This window comes from Lontra canadensis, unplaced genomic scaffold (genome assembly GCF_010015895.1).
Source record: "Lontra canadensis isolate GAN:19392208 unplaced genomic scaffold, GSC_riverotter_1.0 scaffold88, whole genome shotgun sequence".
Lineage (NCBI taxonomy): Eukaryota > Metazoa > Chordata > Mammalia > Carnivora > Mustelidae > Lontra > Lontra canadensis.
The window spans coordinates 2,247,844-2,269,216 of NW_022631082.1; the positions used below are offsets into that span (position 1 = coordinate 2,247,844).

Below are 21,373 nucleotides of genomic sequence, written 5' to 3' on the forward strand. Positions count from 1 at the left end.
AAAACTGTCCCTATGTTCTTTACTTTAGAAGAAATGAAACGTGATACCACTCAAAACAATGAGAAAATTAGGCCTGAGAACTTGTAAGTTCAAAATCCCATTCTTTAATTAAAGTTTTTATTTTTAAGTAATCTCTACACCAAATGGGAGAACTCAAACTCACAACCCCAGGATCAAGACTGAGCCAGCCAGGAGTCCCAGGGTCAAAATCCTTCTTAAGATTTCCAGAAACAAACTTTGCTAACAAGCAAAACTCCCTTTGCACACAGTCCCTAAGAGACTTTCTGTCTGGAAACCTCCAGTGACAGGGAGCCTAAGATGTAAGGAAGTCAGTTTTAGAAGTGCCGAAACATTTGCTTAGACTGGTCGGGTCCACAGAATCAGTGGAGGGGCACCAGGGAGAAAAGGGCAGCTGGAGGAGGGCGCTTCACCATGACTCGAATTGAGAACAGGGCCCAGTTTTGGAGCCGAGAAAATTACAGCCCTATGTGAACATTACCACTGGAGAAAGGGCGGGTGGTTTCTAGAATATTCTACACTCATGAAGCACAAAGAAAGAGACACCAGATTAGGTTCGTGTCTCAGAAATCTTAAAGGGTGTTAAAAAGATGGGGCGCCTGAGTGGGTCAGTTGGTTAGGTCTCCGACTCTGGGTTTCAGCTCAGGTCTTGATCTCAGGGTCGTGAGTTCAAGCCCCACATTGGGCTCCACAATGGGTGTGGAGCCTACTTAAAAAATAATTAAGGCAGGTAGGTAGGCAGGAAGGAAGGTAGGTAAACAGAAAACTATGACCCATTGCCTTTAAAGTGAGAGGAAGGCTCAGATGAAGGACGGATAACCTTCTCCGTGATCAAGGCGTTGGGTTTCTGGTTTCAAACAGCACAGCGTCAAGGTGGACGTATCTACACTACAGCGGAAAGACCAAGGTTGGAGCACAGGCTCTGCGGGCTGCCCAAGCGAGCTTCCTCCTCGAACTGGAAGAGCAGATGCAGCAGCAGGGCCGGGTCCTGGCTGGCACGCGGAGGGCAGGACCCGGGGTGCAGGTCCTGCCTGGATGGAGGGTGGCCCGGGGGTGGCCCGTGGGACTGCGGGGACAGGTGTGCTGGGAGGGCAGCAGAATGAACACTTTGCTCGAGGACCAAGGTGGCAAGGAGTTGGAACCAAGCATCAGCAGGGAACTCAGAGGGGCGGGAAAATACCATCGCTGGGGAGAGTCAGCTCAGAGCCAGGGCAACAAGCGTGAACTTGTGTGGGCACAAACCGGCTGGGTGGCTGGGCCTCTCCCAGAGGCACACGCGGGCCTGGGTGCTGCTCGTGGTGACAGGCTGGGGCTGAGTCAGCCACCTGTGGGCTCGGAACTGGGCAGAGCAGAGTGGACAGGGAACAAGTTTCGGAAGCAGGTGCTGGTCCAGAGAGGGGCGACAAGGGGTCTGAAGACCTCTGGAACGGCAGACAGAATCCGATGGATGGGTTCACTGTGCATATCCCGGGGGGGGGGGTGCACGTGTTTTCACCGGATTGCCCCAAGGTCTGTGAGCCACTCTGCTCCGGGTGGGACAGGGAGTTGAGGGGAAAGGACAGGCATCTCATCAAGGTGACCACGGAGTGGGTGGGGGCGGGAGGCAAGAGTGCGGTGGACACGCTGGGGATGGTGTCACACAGGCAAGGACACAGTGCAAAGGAACTTTCCCTGCAGGGTTGGCGCGTGGACGTCCGTGAAAAAGATTTAATGCAAAGGGAAGGAAGTCCCTTCCACCCAGATATTCCCCTTCCGGGAATTTGCAAACATCCCACACATGTGCACAAATACGTTGGACAAGGATGTTTACTGCAGCATTGTTGGTAAAGTGAAAAAGGATAAACCCAAGGCCCCTCGATAAGGTGCTAATTTAGTACCGGGAGGCACAGCGAGCGGTTCAGTGGGATCTCATGCAGTTATGAGAAGGGATGAAGCCAACACAGAGAGGGATAAGGAAAGATACAGACTAAGTATTAGATGAGAGCGAAGGTGCAGAAAAGCGGGCATAATGTGATCCTTTAAAAAAAATTTTTTTTAAAGATTTTATTTATTTGACAGACAGAGATCACAAGTAGGCAGAGAAGCAGGCAGAGAGAGAGAGAGAGAGAGGAGGAAGCAGGCTTCCCACGGAGCAGAGAGCCTGATGTGGGGCTGGATCCCAGGACCCTGAGATCATGACCTGAGCCGAAGGCAGAGGCTTTAACCCACTGAGCCATCCAGGCACCCCGTGATCCTTTTTTTTTAATACAGAAAAAATATTAGCTATAAAAGGAGCAAGATGCTGACACTCACAGCCCCGTGGAGGGACTCCGAGTCCATGATGCTCAGGGAGGGAACCAGACACAGAAGGCCACATGGGGTGTGAGACCACGTGGGTGACATGCCCAGAACAGGCCCACCATGGACAGGAAGGGGGCTCATGGGTGTTAGAAGCTGGGGAGGGGTGGGCGAGGACTGCCAACGGAGAAAGTGTTTCTTTTTGGGATCATGGAATGTCCTGGAACTAGACAGTGGTAATGATTGTATAACCTCGTGAACATACTAAAAAAGGGGGAGTTTTATGGCATATGAATTACATCTCAATTAAAAAATAATAATGCGTCAGTGTGTTCGTTTTATAGGCATACAAAATACCTGAGAGGATCCACACCGAACTGTGTTAGTGGTGGGAGGGGCAGAGGAAGAGGGAGAAGGAAGCCAGGGGCTCTTTTTTTCCTTTATATTTTTGGGCCCTCTTTGGAGGCTTTACAATGAAATGATTTCCCTGACGTAAAAGAGGAAGGAAACAGACTTATTGGGGACTGCCCAGAAGGATCCCGAAGTCCTGAAATGTTCACTACAGAATTCTGGGTCAAACCGCTCAATGGCCCGGAGGGGACATCCACGTGCAAAGCCCAACCACAACCACTTCACAAAATAGAAAACCCTAGAGTCAGGTGGGCGGGGCTCCTCACGCCTTGGGACTGACCCAAGACCGCGGGCACTGGGAAGGGTGTGAGCGGCCGGTTCGTAGCTCAGACAGCGGTCGCCTTTTAAAAAGAACAGTGACGACCCAAGTGTCCTGCCTGTCTTTGTTTTGACACCTCGGGCCATCTGTAGCTACTGGGCCCCTGGCACGTAGCTCGTCCAAACTGGGATGTGCTGTGAGTGCAACATAGGCACCGGATTTCAAAGACTTCGTGCACGAGACTGCAAAACGTCTCGATGAAAATGGGTTTGCATGGATCGCATGTTCAAATAACTATTTTGTTGGACATATTGGATTGAATAAAATATGTTATTCAAATTAACTTCACCTGTTCTTACTTTTTCACTGTGGGTACTGGGAAATTTTAAATCACGCAGGCACCTCGCATTACGCTTCTACCAGACAGCTGTGATCTAGGACACTTCTAGAAGGAATCACTGAACTGTGAATTCACAAATATCTTATGAGACCCTATTCTCCTAGAAAGTATGCAAAATGATTGCTAGAGCCTGGTAAGATGTGCACCTGGTAAGAACTCTGAGTCAGTTCAACAAGTAACTCCTCTACTTGGTGTCCCACAAAGCCCGTGAGACATGGTCTCTGTCCTTTCACCTTGGGAGAGAAAAGGAGCTGCGCCAGTGACTATGTGGCACAGGTGACAGGTAGAGACTCCAGGTGGGACCGGGCACCATAAACCGGGGGCCGGAAATCTGGAACGGTCCTATCCTGGACCATGTGGAGGGGCAGGATCTACCAAGGTCGCGTTGGGTGGGGCAGACAGGGAGGAGGGACTAGTTCAAGAGCAGGACTGGGCACAGCAGGGTGTGTGCAGTGGCCTGGACGGGAGAAGGGCAAAGACACTGAGCGGGTTGGAGCAGAGGGCACAGGCGGGGGTTCTTGGGGAAAACGGGCTGGGCCACCCGGAGAAAGGCTGGGAATGTCGGGTGGAGCTTCTGGACTCCGTGCCACGGGGCAGAGGTCAGCAGACCAGGGCCCGAGCCCAGCCAAGCCCCGCCCAGTCCAGCGCCTTGTTTTGCATGGCCTGGAAGCTAAGGATGGTCTTTATAGTCGTCAATGGCTATTAAAGGAAAATCAGAGTCACGATATTTTGTGATATACGAAAATGATATGAAATTCACATTTCAGTGCCCGCAAATGAAGTTTGACTGGCATGCGGCCACACCCACTCGTTTATATGTCGTGGAGGGCAGAGTGAGCGGTTGTAGATAGAGACCCGGTTAGCCCCCAAAGCCTAAAATATTTACTCTCCGGTCCCTGCTACAGAACGTTTGCAGAAACCCCCTCTGCCCCACTTCGCTTGGAATACTAAAAGATTCTGTGGGCTCTCTGCTCAAATGAAGTAACGGCACTTTTGCTGATTTGCAGAAAAACACGTCATGGAAATATTTCTCCAATTAAAGCCAATTTACCCTACAAATATTTCTTTTTTTTTTTTTTTTTAAGATTTTATTTATTTATTTGACAGAGAGAGATCACAAGTAGATGGAGAGGCAGGCAGAGAGAGAGAGAGAGGGAAGCAGGCTCCCTGCCGAGCAGAGAGCCCGATGCGGGACTCGATCCCAGGATCCTGAGATCATGACCTGAGCCGAAGGCAGTGGCTTAACCCACTGAGCCACCCAGGCACCCCCCTACAAATATTTCTTAAGCCCTTGGTACAGGTTTCCTCTTCTCTGCTAGCGACCAGCAGTACACAACACAACACAACACACTCTACAAGTCCCCCATCGCTGGGAAACCCTGGGCCAGCCTGTTGCGCCAGATTAGACGGCAGAGGTTTTAAAAGGCGTGAGCTGTTAGTGGCTACTGCACTCCACTATCCTATTTCGTAATTTAATCATGTTTTATTTACTAAAAACACTGCGGGTGCATGTCATCCAATGCACTGATATTCCATAGTGTCACACAAAGACGTCATGCATTGTGCAACTCCCCCCCCCCACCAGCAGCCACTTTAGGCCACTGTTGAGGGCAGTGGGAGCATCAAAGGGTCGGAAGAAGGCGGACCGGAGGCCGGCGCACGTCCTCCTGAGGGCAGCGGTCGGAAGTTCAGCTAGAGTCTCTGAACTAGAAAGGCACGAGCAGGAATGGGAAGGACGGGCTCCGAAGGGGACACGCAGGCAGTGGAGGGATGGGGGGGAAGGGGAGAAGGCAGCGGGACCCCCCCACCTTCAAAGCTGACCACTGAGATGACGGTAGCAGGATAATCGTCTCCCCTTCGCTCGCAGCGCTGCTGTCCTCACCGGCCGTGGGCCCACCTGCTCTAAAGCTACAGGGAAGAGAAGGCGAGCGCTGACCGAGAGCGACCCTGTGGCCAAAAAGCAAGCGGAGCTGGGTCCCGCAGGAGGAAGGACCCCTCTGCTCCCCACCCAAGGGGCCGGGAAGCACGGGAGGCATTTTCCCCCCTCGTCCGGGCCTGCTGATCCGACTGACCCTGCTGGGGCTGTGCCAGGGTTAGAAGGAATGTGTGTAAAACACCAAGCGTATGGTAGGTGCTCAGGGTAGGAGGCCGTGGCAACCCTTTGTTTTTTAAAACACAACCTTGGGACCTAACGGTTATGACTGCTAAGAGCTGGCTGCTTTTTCTTCCCTGCCCCATCTTCAGGCTACTCTCTGCCTTTCTTGAAAAACCCTCCTTCCTGGGTCTAAGCACAAGGATTTGTGAGAAGTGCTGGGCTGCCAGGCGGCTTCCCCTCACGAGCCCCCCCCCCCAAACCCCCGCCGGCTGCAGAAGGCAGTCTCCGCTGGAAACGCCCGGGATCCAGGGAAGCAGGTCTCACGGGGGAACACGAACCACGGCTGCTTGAAAATATGTTCCTGCATCCAGATGTCTCCAGTTCCCTTGGACGACAATCCCTATGGCACTGGAAGGTCTCAGAGAAGGTCTATGGCACACTGAAGGATGGATGTGTCATTTTAGCTAAGAGCTTCGGAAACGGACAAGTGAATGTACAGTTATCTGAGGGTCTCTACCGGCAAACGACAAGGCGGGGGGCCTTGCTCTCTGTGAAGGGCATCCCAGCCTGTTAACTGGTTTCTACTTTGACCGGCGTTAACAGTTACTTCTCTTCCCAGCGAGAAACGTGACGGTCTAACTAGAATCTGGAACTCCGTGGCAGAAAGCTCAGAAGTAGGGGCTCGCCCCAGCCTGGGTGGGTACCTGGCTCTTGTTCGCGCTTTCAAAGATAAAAAGAAAAAGGGGCCACGGGAGGGGGAGTGCCTTTAATCAGATGAGCTTCCGTCCACACTCACCCCACACACATCCACCGCCACCACTGGGGCCCATGACCTCGAACCAGCACCTGCCAATGGGAACAGCTCCCGAGCTGGGGAACAGCGCTGGGGAAATGGATCTTTCAGGAAGCGAGCCAGGGTTAGAAATATTTACCCACAACCTTGAGGGGTCCTCGTAACTACTTCCTCCAGCCCAGCAGGGCAGCCTTTCAAACCTGCCCCAAGTGCGAGGGCCACCTGTTGATGACCGGGATTTGTTTCACATCAACTTTCTGACCAAGTGAAATCTTTGAAAAGTGCCAAAGCAGAACAAGCATGAATTGAGAAGCTGCAATTGGCTTAGACACAGAATGAGACATTTATTATTCTCCACTGTATACACGGCTCCTTCGGAGAACCCAGCTGTGGTTGGGTTCTAAGGCTCCATCACCGCCACCCCCCCACCAACTAAGTTCCCTGCACTTTCTGGAAAAGAATGTGACTTGCGATTTTAGCAGAGCAAAAAGGGGAGTCAATGAATGGTAAGGGCCTTCGATGAAGATTTCTTTGGGGATTTGGTAAAGGAACACTACATGTCGAAAGGACTGGAATGTTAATCTCGACTGAATCAAAAACATGGCATTTTTAGGGCTACTGGAGCTCAGGCCAGGGTTTCACGAGGTCTGATTTTTGCTAAAACCAAAGGCTGCCGTGACCCGACGCGTGCCTCACTCTCGGAAGAACGCTCTGGGCTCCGGTGTCTGAGACAAACACGAAGCACCGTGGAAAGTGTGGCAGGCCCCGCTGCCCCTGTCCTCCAGGAACTTACGACCAAGAACATTCCATGAATCACTACCACATATACAAGGAGCCTCGGGCGGCAGCAATGCAGCAGTCACACCCCTTCTGACCGAAGAATCCTAGGGTCCCCAACTAGGGTTAACTCTCCCCCCACAGGGGACATTCGGACATGCCTGAAGACACAGCTGCTGTCACAACCTGGGGGGAAGGGGTGGGCGCCCCTGGCCAACGGAGGCCAGTGGAAGGTCAGCATCCTGAAGGCGCTGGAGAAAGGCGGCCCTAGTCCTAACATTTGTCTGCCCGGCTCGCTACATTGGGTCTCAGGCTTCCCTGGGAAGAGAGCCCCAGACAAGGGTCCTGAGAGAAAAGATTTTGCTGAGTAGATGTGACAGTTCAGAGAGAGGGCAGACAAAAGCGGGAGACCCGTGTAAGGCGTGGTGAGTCCATCTGGAGGACTGACTGACGAGGAAAAGGATCTGAGGCCCGAAACGGCCTTGAACGCTGAGCTGAGCACCACGCGGTTACAGCAAAGGCCTGGGGTTTGGCCTCTGGGAGCAGAATGTGCCTGTGTGACCCTCCGCCGCAGCCCAGAAGGCGGGTGGGAGGAGAGACTGGGCAGGAAGCATCATCGGAGGCCAGGCAGCTGGGCTCTGTGCACGGACAGGGGGTCGGCAGGGCACACTCCTTGCTCTTTGGCACCCAAGCATTAAGTACTGCTACCAGAGCTGGGGGTGGCCGGGGGGCCTGCCCACAGCATGGGGAGGGACGAAGACTCCGGTCACCCCTGTGGCTAGAATGAGGACAGACACCAGGCTTGGACAGATCACCCAGGCGGGAGGAACGTGGGAGCCCGCCACCCCAGGGGGGAAATGGGGACACCATGTCACTGCCCTGTCGCTGCTCTGCGGCACCTCTGACCTCTGACCCCCCCCCCGCATTCTGTGACATTAAATCACCCCCAATCCAGGAACCTTTGCTTCTGGCCCCCCCGCCACCCCGCAGTGTCCCCAGAGGGCACTGTCCGGCCGAAAGATGCATGCCCAGGTACGAAGTGGGATGAGCAAGCAGCCTAGTCACACGGGGCTTCCAGAAATACATTCTATGTTCTCCTGTGGGCCATTTCAAGAGCTGCTGGGACAACCAGGCCATGATTTGCACAACGGAGAAGCTGCTGAAAGAGCTCCCGTCCGTGCTTCTGCCACAGCTCAGCTGCCACTGGCTGCCGACCATTTCCGATTTGTGCGGCATCTTCCACCGTCCTCACTTGGCCCATGAGGCTACATGACACACTAAGTACTTGACCCGGCATGAGCTCCTTGGAAGCTTGCTGGGGGCGAGGGGGTGGGGCGGCGGCTCACATAGGACAGAGACTCCTGGAGAGCAACTCACACACAGAAGTCCCCACGAAGGTGAATTCTTCTAGAAAATGAAAAATTCTTTTAAAAATCAGAAGCATGGGCGCCTGGGTGGCTCAGTGGGTTAAAGCCTCTGCCTTCGGCTCACGTCATGATCTCAGGGTCCTGGGATCGAGCCCCACATCGGGCTCTCTGCTCAGCAGGGAGCCTGCTTCCCCCTCTCTCTCTGCCTGCCTCTCTGCCTCCTTGTGATCTCTGTCTGTCAAATAAATAAATAAAATCTTTAAAATAAATAATAAATAAATAAAAATCAGAAGCACATACTTGAGGCGATCTTCCGTGGGTCTGGGGTTCTAAATCTATTTTGTCCTGGAAACAGGCTACATCCGCCCATGTTCTGAGGATGGGGGTGGTGGGGAGCACTGCCTGGCCCTTCCCTTGGGTTCTCACCGGCTAGGCAGGAGCAGGAGCACCTATCTGGGGGTTGGTAATGTCAGGGGCTGCTGCTTCCCAGGCCTTCCTCTGCGGGTCACCTTTCAGATAGAAACATAGCCTAGAAACACGGCACTGTTTCTAGAAGATAAACAGCTTTCATTGTAAAAATAAAAACATAATTAGGTGTGACTGCAACTCTAGCAGCAGACTCTCTATCACTAGTACAATTTCAACAGTGTGCGGTGGAGACAGGCGCTCGTGAGCCGGGCCTTCTGTCTGTGGCTGGGGTCTGGCCCTTTCCTTTCTTCCCACGGGCAGGCCTCGTCTAATCCTCCTGGTCTCTACAGACCTCTCTCTCCCCGGGGCTTGGTCCTTGCCTTGCTCCCCTTTCCGCCTCAAAATCCCTTCTAGATCTCCTCCGTCCGGCATTTGTCACAGTAGCCAAATGGTGGCAACAACCCACGTGTCCACTAGCGGATGAGTGGGCGGACACGGTGTGGCCCATCCACACCCTGGGCTTTCATTCAGCCACGAGGAGGAAAGCCATTCTGGCACACGCTGCGAGGTGGGTGAACCTGGAGGCCTTTGTGCGCAGCGAGAAAAGCCAGACACCAAAAGACACACGTTCTATGATTGCACACGTTCTAGAAACGTTCTAGAATCATTTAGAAAAGGTAAATTCAGCGGGACAGAAAGTAGATTAAAGATTACCAGGGAGGGTTGCGACGGAACTGGGAGTTTCTGCTCCTGGGACCTGAGCTTCTAGTTGGGTGACAAAGACATTTTGGAACGAGTGACCACAGGCCATCGCGAATGCACTCAGTACCGCCAAACTGCACACCTGACTATGGGTAAAACAGCAAATTGTCCCTCCCGTGTATTTTGCCACAATTAAAAAACAAACCACTTTCCTCTGCTGACTCTTCATTGGTTCCTGCTTCTGTTCTCACTGCGCACCCGCTCCTTGGATGGCTGAGAGGACCACCTGTATTCTGACGGCTCCTAGGAGCTAACCCCGAGCCCGCACCGGCCTAGGCAGCTCCAGACCCTGCAACCCAGCTGCCTACTGGAAAGCTGTCCCCACGCGGATGTCCCCTTGAGACGCCTCAAGCCGGCCAAGCCCTTGCGGGAACTCATTACTTTCCCCGCCGGACACCAGCTTCTCCCGTGGTCCCTGACTCATCACAGTGACACACTGTGCCGGATCCCCAATGCTGGGCGCCTGGGAATCACCCTCCCGGACCCTTGGCCCAGTGAGTCCCTAAGTCTCCGAGCCCCTGAGAATCTGGCTGCTGTCTTCCCCAGTGCCCCCTGGCCTGTGCTGTCAGGTAGGCCCCTGTCGCCCGTCAGCTGGACTATAACTCCAGATTCCAGACTCCAAGCCTTTGGGTGCACCCTCCAAAACCATGCCCAATCACAAAGCCACGTCGCCACTGTCTTGGCCCAGCGCCAGAGACAAGCCCCACTCATCCAGCCTGGGCTCAGCACACTTTTCCTATAAAGGCCCAGACAGTAAATACTTTGGGTTTTGCTGGTCACCTTGTGCTTCTGTCACAAATACTCTGCAGTTCCCTTGCAGAAGCAGCCAGAGGTGGTGTGTAAATGAACAGTCGGGGCTGAGTCCCAAGAAAGCTTTACCCACGGGCACCAGCTGCAGGCTGGATGGACCTGGGGGCCATAGTTTTCTGACACCTACTCTTCTCTCCCCCCTCATCTCCCTTGTACCCTGAACCCAGCCCAATCGCCACTGTCCCCACCCACTGTCCCCACCCAACGGCCTGCCCCACGGCGAAGTCCAGCACTACCACTTCTGAGACCGCCTCCCTCTCCTAGTTGCTCTTGGTCTTTGTAGCTTCTGAGGCTGGTGCCTGACTCTGAAGAATGAATGAACGAACAGATGTCAGAGGTCCAGAAAGCAGCTCTTTCAGTAAACAGCTGGCCACCGCCAAGCAGCCCTGGACTTAGACCATCTAATTTGTACTCAGAATAGCATCCAGAATCTTCCCCATGGCCTTTGGGGACCTCCGCCTTCCTCCTTTTGCTCACCAGGCATCAATCTCATGGCTGCCTTTGTCTGTCGAGACAGGGTCCCGCTGTGTCCTCCAGCCACAGGGCCTTTGCACCTGACCCCCACCCCAGGCCTGGAAGACTCTTCCCTCTGACCTCCACACGGCTGTTCCTCCTCCTCATTTCAGTCTCAACTCAACTGTCACCTCCAGAATAGCAACCCTGGGCCCAGTGGCCTAGTTATCACACACATGCACACGCTCAGACTATGCACACGCTCAAAGTAACCACAGAGGCCTCGGTCTTACAGACTTACTGCCCATAGCATGCCTGGGCTGCCGGACACCGGAAGTGAGAACAACCACTGTACCAGGGCTTCCATGAAGTACGATGCATTTTTAATGGCTGTATGAATTTTTCCCCATTTTTTCAAACACGGACTATGGCAGGTGTGGTCTGACTCACAGTGTCTGATAACCCCTTGCTGTAATGTACCACCTACAGGTTTGGGGAGTCAGCTCTATTTCTTGTAAAGTCAAGGGAATCAAGAAAATTGAAAATAAGAAACAGGAGCCGCCAGGGCGCACAGCAGGGTTCTCGAATCATAAGGCAGGAATGCATTTTGGGGAGCGCGAAGGGGAGCTCAGCCAGGAGCCGGGCCAGCCTGTCGGCTCCTGAGGGCCTGACTCGAGTCCTGGCACGAACAGTGGGCTGGGTCTCACTTCTGAGTGGCGGGTTTCCAGGCTCCGACCAGGATGCACCCACGAGCCAGCGGTAACAGAGAAGGGAAACCAGTTTCTAGGCATCCTCGGGTGTCAGTTCTGCTGGCAGAGCTGGCCACTTGCCAGGGCCCCCCCCCCCCCCCGAGGGGGTGATGTGGGGGGACAGGGTGCCAAGGGGCCTTGGCCACAACCAAGCCCGGGGGACTCCCAGCCACTGGCCTTTGTTGGTGGTGGTTCTGCTGAGCGCTAATGCTTGTGGAACGATATCTTTGTCCCAGGGAACTTCTACACTCACAGAAGGACACTGAACCCCCTTCCCTGCCCCCAGGAATGACAGGGGAGGCTCATCAGCTCCATCAGGCAAAACACAGTTTCCTAATGCCCCGTGGGCCCTCGCTCGGGTCAGAAAACCCGAGAACACCATCCCCAGGCCGCGACAGCTCGTTTGCTCCCGAATCGTAACAACGGTGAGAAAAGAGCAAACAGCCAGTCTTTGCGGACCGCTGACTTGCGACCAGGCCCGGTGATACCCGCTGACAGACAGTACTTCTCATCCAGCAGCCCTGCCAGTGTGATTACCTCGTTCCACGCGTTTCCTGGAGCGCCCGGCACCCCCGCCCCCGGGGCTAAGCCCCAGAGACACCGCACCCGAGCCCTTCTCCGTCCAATCCCGGCTGTTCCGAGACGCAGGGGCGGCGACATCTGAAGGTCAGGAGCGACTGTCCATTTCTAGGTGAGCCTCCCCCACAGGTGGGCAGGAAACTGTTTGTTTATTCATTTAACCAATACTGACCGAGAGCCCACTTGGCGTCAGAATCGTGCTCTGCCCGGAGGAAAGAGAAGTTAATAAATCGCGCACAGCTTCCTCCCCTTAAGGGGCTGCCCTTCTAATGGGGGCCAGATGGCGATAATAAAAATAAATGTGCGTTATGTCATTATGTCCCGCTTGTGAGTGATAAAGGCTAAGGAAAAAGACAGCGGGGGAGGAGGCTAAGTGGGTGTCGCTTTTGAGTGGGTGGCCTGGGGAGGTGACACTGGAGAAAAGGCCTGAAGACAGGGTGGGAGCAGCAACCCCCCCCCACCTTTATTTGGGTGAAGAACTTTCTAGGCAGAAAGCTTGAGGAACTCCCAAGAGGCCTGCGGGGTTGAAGCTGAGCGAGGAGCAAGTTCAGTGTCAGGGATGAGGCCACAGAGGACTGGGGTGGAGAGGCCCGGGGTGGGAAGAGACTTTGGCCTTTGCTCGGTGAGACTGTGAGACGGGAGCCATGGGAGGGTTCTGAGCTGAGGGAAACACAAGGCAGGTAATATGACCCCCTCCTCCACCCCCACCTGGCTAACGAACAGTCGGGGGCCATCCATCCATCCATCCGGCTGGTGGCCTGGAGCGGGGACTGAGAGTGAAGGTGGTGAGGCACGGTCAGGTTCCAGATCGCCACTGATCGGGTGCGGTTGGACCATTTGCTGATGGTTGGCGAGAAAAGAGGCGGACGCCCAAGTGCTGGCCTCATCCGCCAGGAGAAGCCTGCGGGTCTTCACTAACGGGGTGCAGGGCAGACGAGCAGATTGAGGGGCCCATGGGGAGCTCGGTTTGGCCACCTTGCGCTTAGGTGGGCTGTCAGAAATCCATTTACTAGAAAGATCTTCCTCGTTCTCCTAGGCAGACCACGCCTCCCAGGCCCAGATGATCCCCAGACCTGTCGGGCTCTCTCCCTGGCTCTTCTCCCCATCCTCTGTCACCTACTTCTTATCCCACGCACCCCTGATTCTCTTCAAGGAAGAGCCTGGGTCTTCCTTCCCTTCTCCCCTCGCCCCCCACCCCCTGTAAGAATTCCCTTGCTGCTCTTGAGGTCTCCAAGAAGCATGTCGGTGGTTGTCAGTGTCCTCTGTCATTTCCCACACATACTCCATTCACTCATTCAGCAAAGGAAGGACACTCCCGGTGCCAGGCACGTGTCTAGAGAACTTGGGCTGGGATGGAGAGACTCATCCTTTAAATAACAGAGAGGGAGCCCAAAGGCTTTTTAGTGGAACGTCCGTACAGCCTTGAGCGGAAATGCGGATGTGTTTGCGGGGTGCCTCGGGGCTTACACCTTCGGCTCCCAAGTCTGGCAAGGCTTTCCTTGTCTTTTAAATAGTTCACATTTTACAAGTAAGCAGGTGTCAGGGGAGGGGGGCACATTATTTAAATAAGTGGTCACCTTGCAGTTAATTAAAAAGAGTCAAAGTGATAAGATACAGTTCCTACCGGCCCTGGAATTTTACGAGGAAAACAACTGCAAATGTCTATAAAAATCCCAGCGGTACATTGCAAATTTTGACTCAGCTATAACATTAACCAAAGGTCAATTAATTAAATATTGACGAATAAGAATTAATTTTAACTTCACTCTGAAAGTACAAATTAGCTCAAAGGAATGAGATATTTCCCAGCATCTGCATTTCTGGTGACTGGCCCCAGCCCGGCCATGCTTCGGTGAGAAACATGCTAAAAGCTGAATATTAAGGTAATAATGTATGTCCTGGGGCGCCTGGGGGGGGGGCTCAGTCGATTAAGCAGCCACCTTCAGCTCAGGTCATGATCTCAGGGTCTTGGGATGGAGCCATGGCTCAGGTCATGATCTCAAGGTCCTGGGATCGAGCCCAACAGCGGAAAGTCTGCTTCTCCCTCTCCCTCTCCCTCTGCCCCTGCCTTGCTCGTGCACTCCCTCTCAAATAAATAAAATCTTTGAAAAAAGAGGTAATGTATGTCCTTAGCGCAGAGTGCAAATATCAATGGAATTTCAAAGAACTCATTCTGTTGCTTAGTGTAATTAATAACTGTCCCCCTGCTCCCAGATGCTCCTTTGGAGTTTATCTGGCACAAAAGAGGAATGTACTAAAGGCCAAATAATTCAGTTTTGCTTTTATTGCAGAAGCAAACTGTATCTGAACTTACTCCCAGCCTAAACCAGCCAAATAGCACAGGACCACAGAAGCAGTCGGCTTGTCCATCATGTATCAGAAATCTTTTTTTGAAAACTACCCGGTCCCCTCTGGTATTTACCAAGCTCACTGGCTGGCCAAGATAGCAGTGATCAGTGACTAAAGAGACTGGATTCTTGGTTTGGGGGGGGCGGAGCAGGGAGAAGTGGGTGGGAGGGGAAGGCAGAGGGAGGGGAGGCTCTCACCACACTCTCACCTCTCTGGCAAGGGTAGGTGATAAGCCGTCTCTAACATTATTCTGGAGCAGGCTCACATTTTTAAACCCGAGTGGGAGAAAGAACCGGTAGCCAGCCCTGATACTCCCAGGATGGAGGGTAAGGGTCTTTACAGAAGCACACAGTGTTTCAGAGCATGAAGACAAGGGATAAAAACCTATTGACAACATGCTCAGGAAAAAAGAAAGGTTTTGGTGTTGCTTTTTGGGTCATTATTATTAGCATAATTATTTAGTTGGGGGAGTCTTAGTTGAAACCGAGAGTCTTACATAAGGTTTGATATTTTGGATTTGCGAGATAAAGCTGGCTGGGAGGGCAAAAAAACTCAGGAAAGTCTGCACCGCCGGTTAATCGCACCGGGCAAGAAATAGTTGTGCTATGCGCGTGCCTGTGTGCTGGGGGCTGCCCCATGAAAACAGCCAGAAGCCCGCAGTAGGTCTATGGAGAACGCCGACCTGGACTCCCTCCCTCATTCCTGCAGGGCAACCAGAAGGTTAAAATTAGGACGGTGAACCACCCCCGCCTCCGCTGGAATGGCAGGGGCACCTCGGCCCCAGGGGCCCTTGAAATAGCCACTAGGATCGGGGAAACCGAACTTTCCTAGTGCAGCCGGGAAAACAGCCCACAGGGACCGGTGGGGAGGGAGCCCCTGGCTTCTCTCTGGAGGGGAAAGGAATAGCGTATTTGGGGGGCGGGGGGGTGTCTGTGTGTCTCTGTGTGCCCAGCGCGCTTCGGGGGGAAGGGGGAGTTAGGGGTGGGGTTCAAATTCACAAACAGACACGCACTCACACAATCCCAGGAGAAAATGTCACCGAGCAGTTTTGGGCCACAGGTTGGGCTCTTTAAACAAAATAGGTCAATACATTAAAACACACACACACACACACACACACGCACATACACGCACACAACTTCTGGGGAAACTCTCCTCGCTTGGAGATCAGTCCAAATAGGGGAGCGGTGGCCGCGCGAAGGGGCTTCCCAAGCGGGGTGCAAGCCCTGGCGGACACAGGATGCCCCAAACTCTGGAATGTGGGGCTCAAAGGGAGAGAGGGGAGGAGGGTCCGAAGAGCCTAATCACGAGGATTTTTGGTAAAGAGGTGAGAAACGGGTCCCAGGGGAGTCTGATTCTCGGTGAGTCTGGGGCGAGTAAGGGAGGGGGGCGTTTTCCCCAAGATAAGCTCATCGACTTTTGGGTAAACAGTGAGAACCCGGTTCCACGGGAGCCCTCAAGCTCACAATTCTGGAGGGAGGTGTCAGAATGAGAAGACGGTCCCCAAGACACCCCAAATCCAGGAAATTGGGGCAAAAGTGAAAACGAGTCTTCCGGGCCCTCGCGATTCAGGAGCCTGAGGTTAGGAGTGCGAGAGGGGCCCCGGGGACCCCAATTTCAGAGATTTGGGGAGTAAAAGATAAGAGGGGCTACAGGAGCCCCAATTCCGGGAGTTTAAGGTAGGGAGTTGAGATGTTTCAAGAAATTGAGAGGAAGTGAGAGAGTGGTCCCTGGGCGCCCCCAGCTTAAGGATTTGGGGGTAAAGTAAGAAGAGGTTCCCGGGCCCAGTTCAGGGAGTTTGAAGATAAAAGTTTGAGGGGTCCAGGGGCACACCCAAGTCGGGGATTTGGTAAGAGTGAGAGGGTAAGAGTGAGAGAGGGATCTCGGGGGCCCCCAACTCAGGAAGTTTTCTGAAAAGTGAGGCGACGGTTCCCACTTGCCCCCAAGTTTGGGTAAAAGGTCGGGGGGTGTTTCCCAGACTCCCCCAAACTCCGCCGCGCCTGCGGAACTGGGCTGAAGAGACGGGTCCCGCGGGGGCGCCACCCCGGACGTTTGGGGTGAACGTCCCGACCCCCGATCCGGATCCCCGCCGCCCCCCGCACTCCCCGGTCGGGCCGGGCCCCGGGCGGTCGCATCGGTCACCTGGAGTTCGGGCCGGGAGTTCGGGCAGCGGCTCCCGCGGCGGCAGCAGCGGCGGCTGCGTGTTGGTCCCCGTTGGTAAGTAACAGTCTCCACGGCTACAGTCTCTATGGCGGCGGCGGTGGCGGCGGCGACCGCTCCTCCTCCCGCTCCCGCCGCCCGCCCGCCTGCCTCGCGCGCCCGCCCGCCAGCCCGCCCGCCAGCCCGCCCGCCGCGATGGGGCGGGGCGTTGTTACCGGCAACGGTTACCAGGCTCCACGCCCCACCCCTCAACGGCCCGCCTACGCCCGCCTCCCTCGGGCGCGAGGAGGCCCTGCGGTACTCCATTGGTTGCCTGCAGTGTCCGTCAGAGGGGGTGTCCCCTGGCGAGGATGAGGGCGAGGCTTGACCAATAGCCGCGAGGGAGGGCGTGGCTTGCCGGGAGGCGCGCGGGGCTCGGAGGGTTGGCTAGCGGGAAGCGCGCGCGGCTCCCGGTGGGTGGCGCTGCTCCCGGAAGGCTAAACTTCGGCGACCTTAATGGGGCCTTCGATTATTCAGGACGTCCCGGCATAGTCTCAGTCTGGGGTCCGCAAACTCCGACCTGCGGGCCAAGTTCTGCCCGCTGCCTGTTTTTCATGGACCACAAGCTGGGAGTTTTAAAATATTTTTTAAGAGGTTTTAAACAGGGGCGTCTGGGTGGCTCAGTGGGTTAAAACCTCTGACTTCGGCTCAGGTCAGGGGTCTCAGGGTCCGGGAATGGAGCCCCGCATCAGGCTCTCTGCTCAGCGGGGAGCCTGCCCGCCGCCGCCCCCCCCCCCCCGCCTGCCTCTCTGCCTACTTATGATCTCTGTCAAATGAATAAATAAAACCTTTAAAAAAAATTTTAAGAGGTTTTAAACAACCAAAAGAAGAATCTTCAGTGGCAGGTGGAAAATGTGTGAAATTCTTGCATTACTGAATCCAGTATTTTTAGTATCTTTAAGGGTTGGCGGACCACACCCTTGAGCCAAATTATGTCTGCCTGTGTTTGTGAATAAAGTTTTATTGGAACGCAGCCAGGCCCATCTTTTAAGAGAATTTGAGAGGCTGTTTTCACAATCCACGGACAGAGCTGAGCACTGAAGAGTTAATTCGTTGCTCAAAGATGGAATGACATAAGCGGAGCCTAGAATATTTACTATCCAGCCTTTCACAGAAAATGTTTGCCAACCCTCTTCCCTCCCCGCAGCCCCAGATGGTAGGTTCAGCCCTGCATAGGATAAACAACCCACACGCTCCTGGAGATTTTATTCTCATCCCCGGACATTGACAATAAACAGAATAAACAAACATATATAGTTATTCAGGAGAAGGGGCTGGAGAGAAAACTTGTTCTGGAAGGAAACAGGCAGGGCAATTTCAAGGAAGATTAGACCTCGGACCTATTCATTCATTCAGTCATCCATTCATTCATTCACTCAACAAGTAATCATATTAGTGAGCACTGATTAAATTGTTCTTAGGTGCCAGAAACTGATCTAAGCATTTTTTTGGTATGCTAACTCAGTTTAATGTCACACTCATATCCCAAGAAATGTGCATGCACTATGCCCACATTACAGATCAGGAAACTGAGGTCTGGAAGGAATGAGTGAGTTTGCACAGTGCCAAACAGCTTACAAGGGCTTCAGACCCTCAGTCTGGTACCAAAGCCCGTGCATTTGGCTGGTAGCTGGGTGGTTTTCAAACATTTTTGACTACAAGGCCACAGCAAGAAATGCATTTGACCCAAATGCTCAGTCCAAACAAACACGTAATAACTAAAAATTTCCACAACATGATACTTTTGGGAATGCTTGATCTTTCCTATTCTATTCATTTTAATGAAAATGCTGATGGTCGCCTGAAGAATTGATTTAGCCGCTTTCTAACAGGTTGCTTCTTTCAGTTAACAGAATGGCAGTAAGTAGGGGTGCCTGAGTGGGTTAGTTGGTTAAGAGAGCCCAATGCGGGGCTCGATCTCAGGATGCTGAGATCGTGACCTGTGCGGAAGACAGAGGCTTTAACCCACTGAGCCACCCAGGCACAGGTTGCTTCTTTCAGATTTTTATATGATGGAGTCTTAAGCTTAGGACTCCAGGAATCAGTTCCTTTCCTTCAGTTGTTTTTTTTTTTTCTTCAGTTATTAATTTAGCCAAAAATATTGAGTGCCTACTATTTGTCAGACACCATTCTAGGTGCTAGGGACACAATTCTCATGCTTATAGGAACAGTGATATAATAGCAACTCAGGCGATGACTGGGTAGGGGGTATTTCGGATGGAGTACTCAGGGGTGACCAACAATCCTGGATGGCTTGAGATTATGAGGTTTTCCAGGACGTGATGCTTTCAGTACTATATATGGGAAGTGTCTGGACCATGCAGGAAGCTCTGGTCACTCTAGGTCTCTCTGAGAGGGTGACATTTGGGCCAAGGTTGGAATAATGAGGGAAAAGGGAAGAAAATATCAAGAATTCAAAATCCCTGGGATGGAAACTCATTTTAAAGAAACAGCAGGGTCACTGGATATGGCTGGAGCATAAAGAATGGGGAGGTCATAAGTCAGTGAGGGGTAGTGAGTCAGGAGACGGAGGGGATCAATTCATTTCAAATCTGATAGGCCATGGGAAAGGGTTCTCATCAGATTGGGAAGCCATTGGAGGGTTTTAAACAGGAGGGAGACATAATCAGATTGGTGATTTCTCATTTTAAAAAAGCTCACTGCATGGGGAACAGACTGTAGGAGGCAAGAAAGACAGAGTGAGAACTCAGGAGACTGTTACAGTTTTCCCAGACTGACAAGTATAGTGGCTTGGATTAAGGACGTGGGGGTGGGGATGAGTAGGTGGCCTGGAGGTACATTTTGGAGAACATTCTATGCACTGGATGTGGGGAGCTGAGTGATAACATTTTGGGGCATGATGGCAGGTGCCTTGTGACCATGTTGTACAGCCCATTCTGCTATAACTCTTGTTTCGAAAATGCAACTTTGTCCCAACTTGATCCATATTTACAGTACTATTTATGTATTTCTTAACCACTGAACACATGTACAACTCTGCTATCTCAAAGAAGAGATGGTGAGAAAATAGAAAATACTTTGGAATTAGAAATATTCGAAATCAGGGATACCTGGTTGGCTCAGTCGGTTAAGCATATGCCTTCGGCTTAGGTCGTGATCCCAGGATCCTGGGATCAAGTCCCACATCAGGATCTTTCCTCAGCAAGAAGCCTGCTTCTCCCTCTGCCTGCTGCTCTCCCTGCTTGTGCGCTCTCTCTCTCTCTGACAAGTAAAAAAATTAAATATTTTTTTAAAAAGAAATTTTTAAATTAGAAAATTAGAGGGACACCTGCATGGCTCAGTCAGCTAAGCATCTGACTCTTGATTTCGGCTCAGGTCATGATCTCAGGGTCGTGGGATCAAGCCCTGAGTTGGGCTCTGCACTCAGCACAGAATCTGCTTATCCCTCTCCCTCCACTCCTACCCCCACCTCAAATAAATAAATACATAAATAAAATATTTTTTAAAAGAACTAAGAAAATTAGAAATTAGAGAAATCAAAAAATATTTGGAGATGAATAAAAATGAAACACAACATACCAAAATTTGTGGGATTCTGCTAAAGTAGAGGAATATTTATAGCTGTAATCACCTGTGTTAAAAAGGAAAGGTAGACTGCAGTTCAATAATTTAATTCTTCCACCTTAAGATCTGGAAAGTAAAAGTAAACCAAACCCAGAGCTAGCAGAAGGAAGGAAATAATAAAGATCAGAGTGGGAATAAATGAAATAGAGATAAGAAAATCAACAAAGAGGGGCGCCTGGGTGGCTCAGTGGGTTAAAGCCTCTGCCTTCAGCTCAGGTCATGATCCCAGGGTCCTGGGATCGAGCCCCACATCGGGCTCTCTGCTCAGCAAGGAGTCTGCTTCCTCCTCTCTCTGACTGCTTCTCTGCCTACTTGTAATCTCTGTCTGTCAAATAAATAAATAAAATCTTTAAAAAAAAAAAAAAGAAAATCAACAAAGAGAACTTAAGAAGATCACAAGTTAGTTTCTTGAAAGGTCAACAAAGCTGACAAATCGTTAACTAGACTGATGAGGATAAAAAGAGAAAAGGCTCAAATTACTCAAATTGAGAATCAAAGAGGGGACATCACAACCAACTTTACATAAATAGAAAAGATGCTAAGGCAGTGCTATGAATAATTGTATGCCAATAAATCAGATATCCTCAATGAAATGGGCAAATTCCTAGAAAATGACTGAAGAGGAAATAGAAAATCTGGGTGAACCTATGAAAGGAGAAAAACTGCATTAGTAATCCAAAAACTTCCCACAAAGAAAAGTCTTTTTTTTTTAAATATTTTATTTATTTATTTATTTATTTGACAGAGAGCGAGATCACAAGTAGGCAGAGAAGCAGGAAAGGAGAGAGGGGGAAGCAGGCTCCCTGCGGAGCAGAGAGCCCAATGCGGGGCTCGATCCCAGGACCCTGGGACCATGACCTGAGCCGAAGGCAGAGGCTTTAACCCACTGAGACACCCAGGCGCCCCCCCTCCCACAAAGAAAATTCTAAGACCACATGGCATCACTGGTGAATTCTACCAAATGTTTAAAGAGGAATTAACACCAATCTTTCAGACTGTTCTTAAAGACAGAAGAGTAGGGAATACTCTGTAAGGCCATTCTAACATTCTGTGAGACCAATATTATCCTATCCTGATGCCAA

The 21,373-nt window shown here is 52.2% G+C and overlaps 1 protein-coding gene across 5 annotated transcripts in view; it reads right to left on the reverse strand.

Annotated features, from left to right (window-relative positions):
* Positions 1-16,822, reverse strand: part of RFX2 (regulatory factor X2) — an 88,752-nt gene extending 71,930 nt beyond the window's left edge. For all 5 annotated transcript variants that reach the window (XM_032883731.1, XM_032883730.1, XM_032883728.1 and 2 more), the window contains exon 1: positions 16,650-16,822. The gene's annotated coding sequence lies outside the window, so the exon portion shown is untranslated. The remainder of the gene's footprint in view (positions 1-16,649) is intronic.
* Between the last annotated feature and the right edge of the window lie 4,551 nt (positions 16,823-21,373).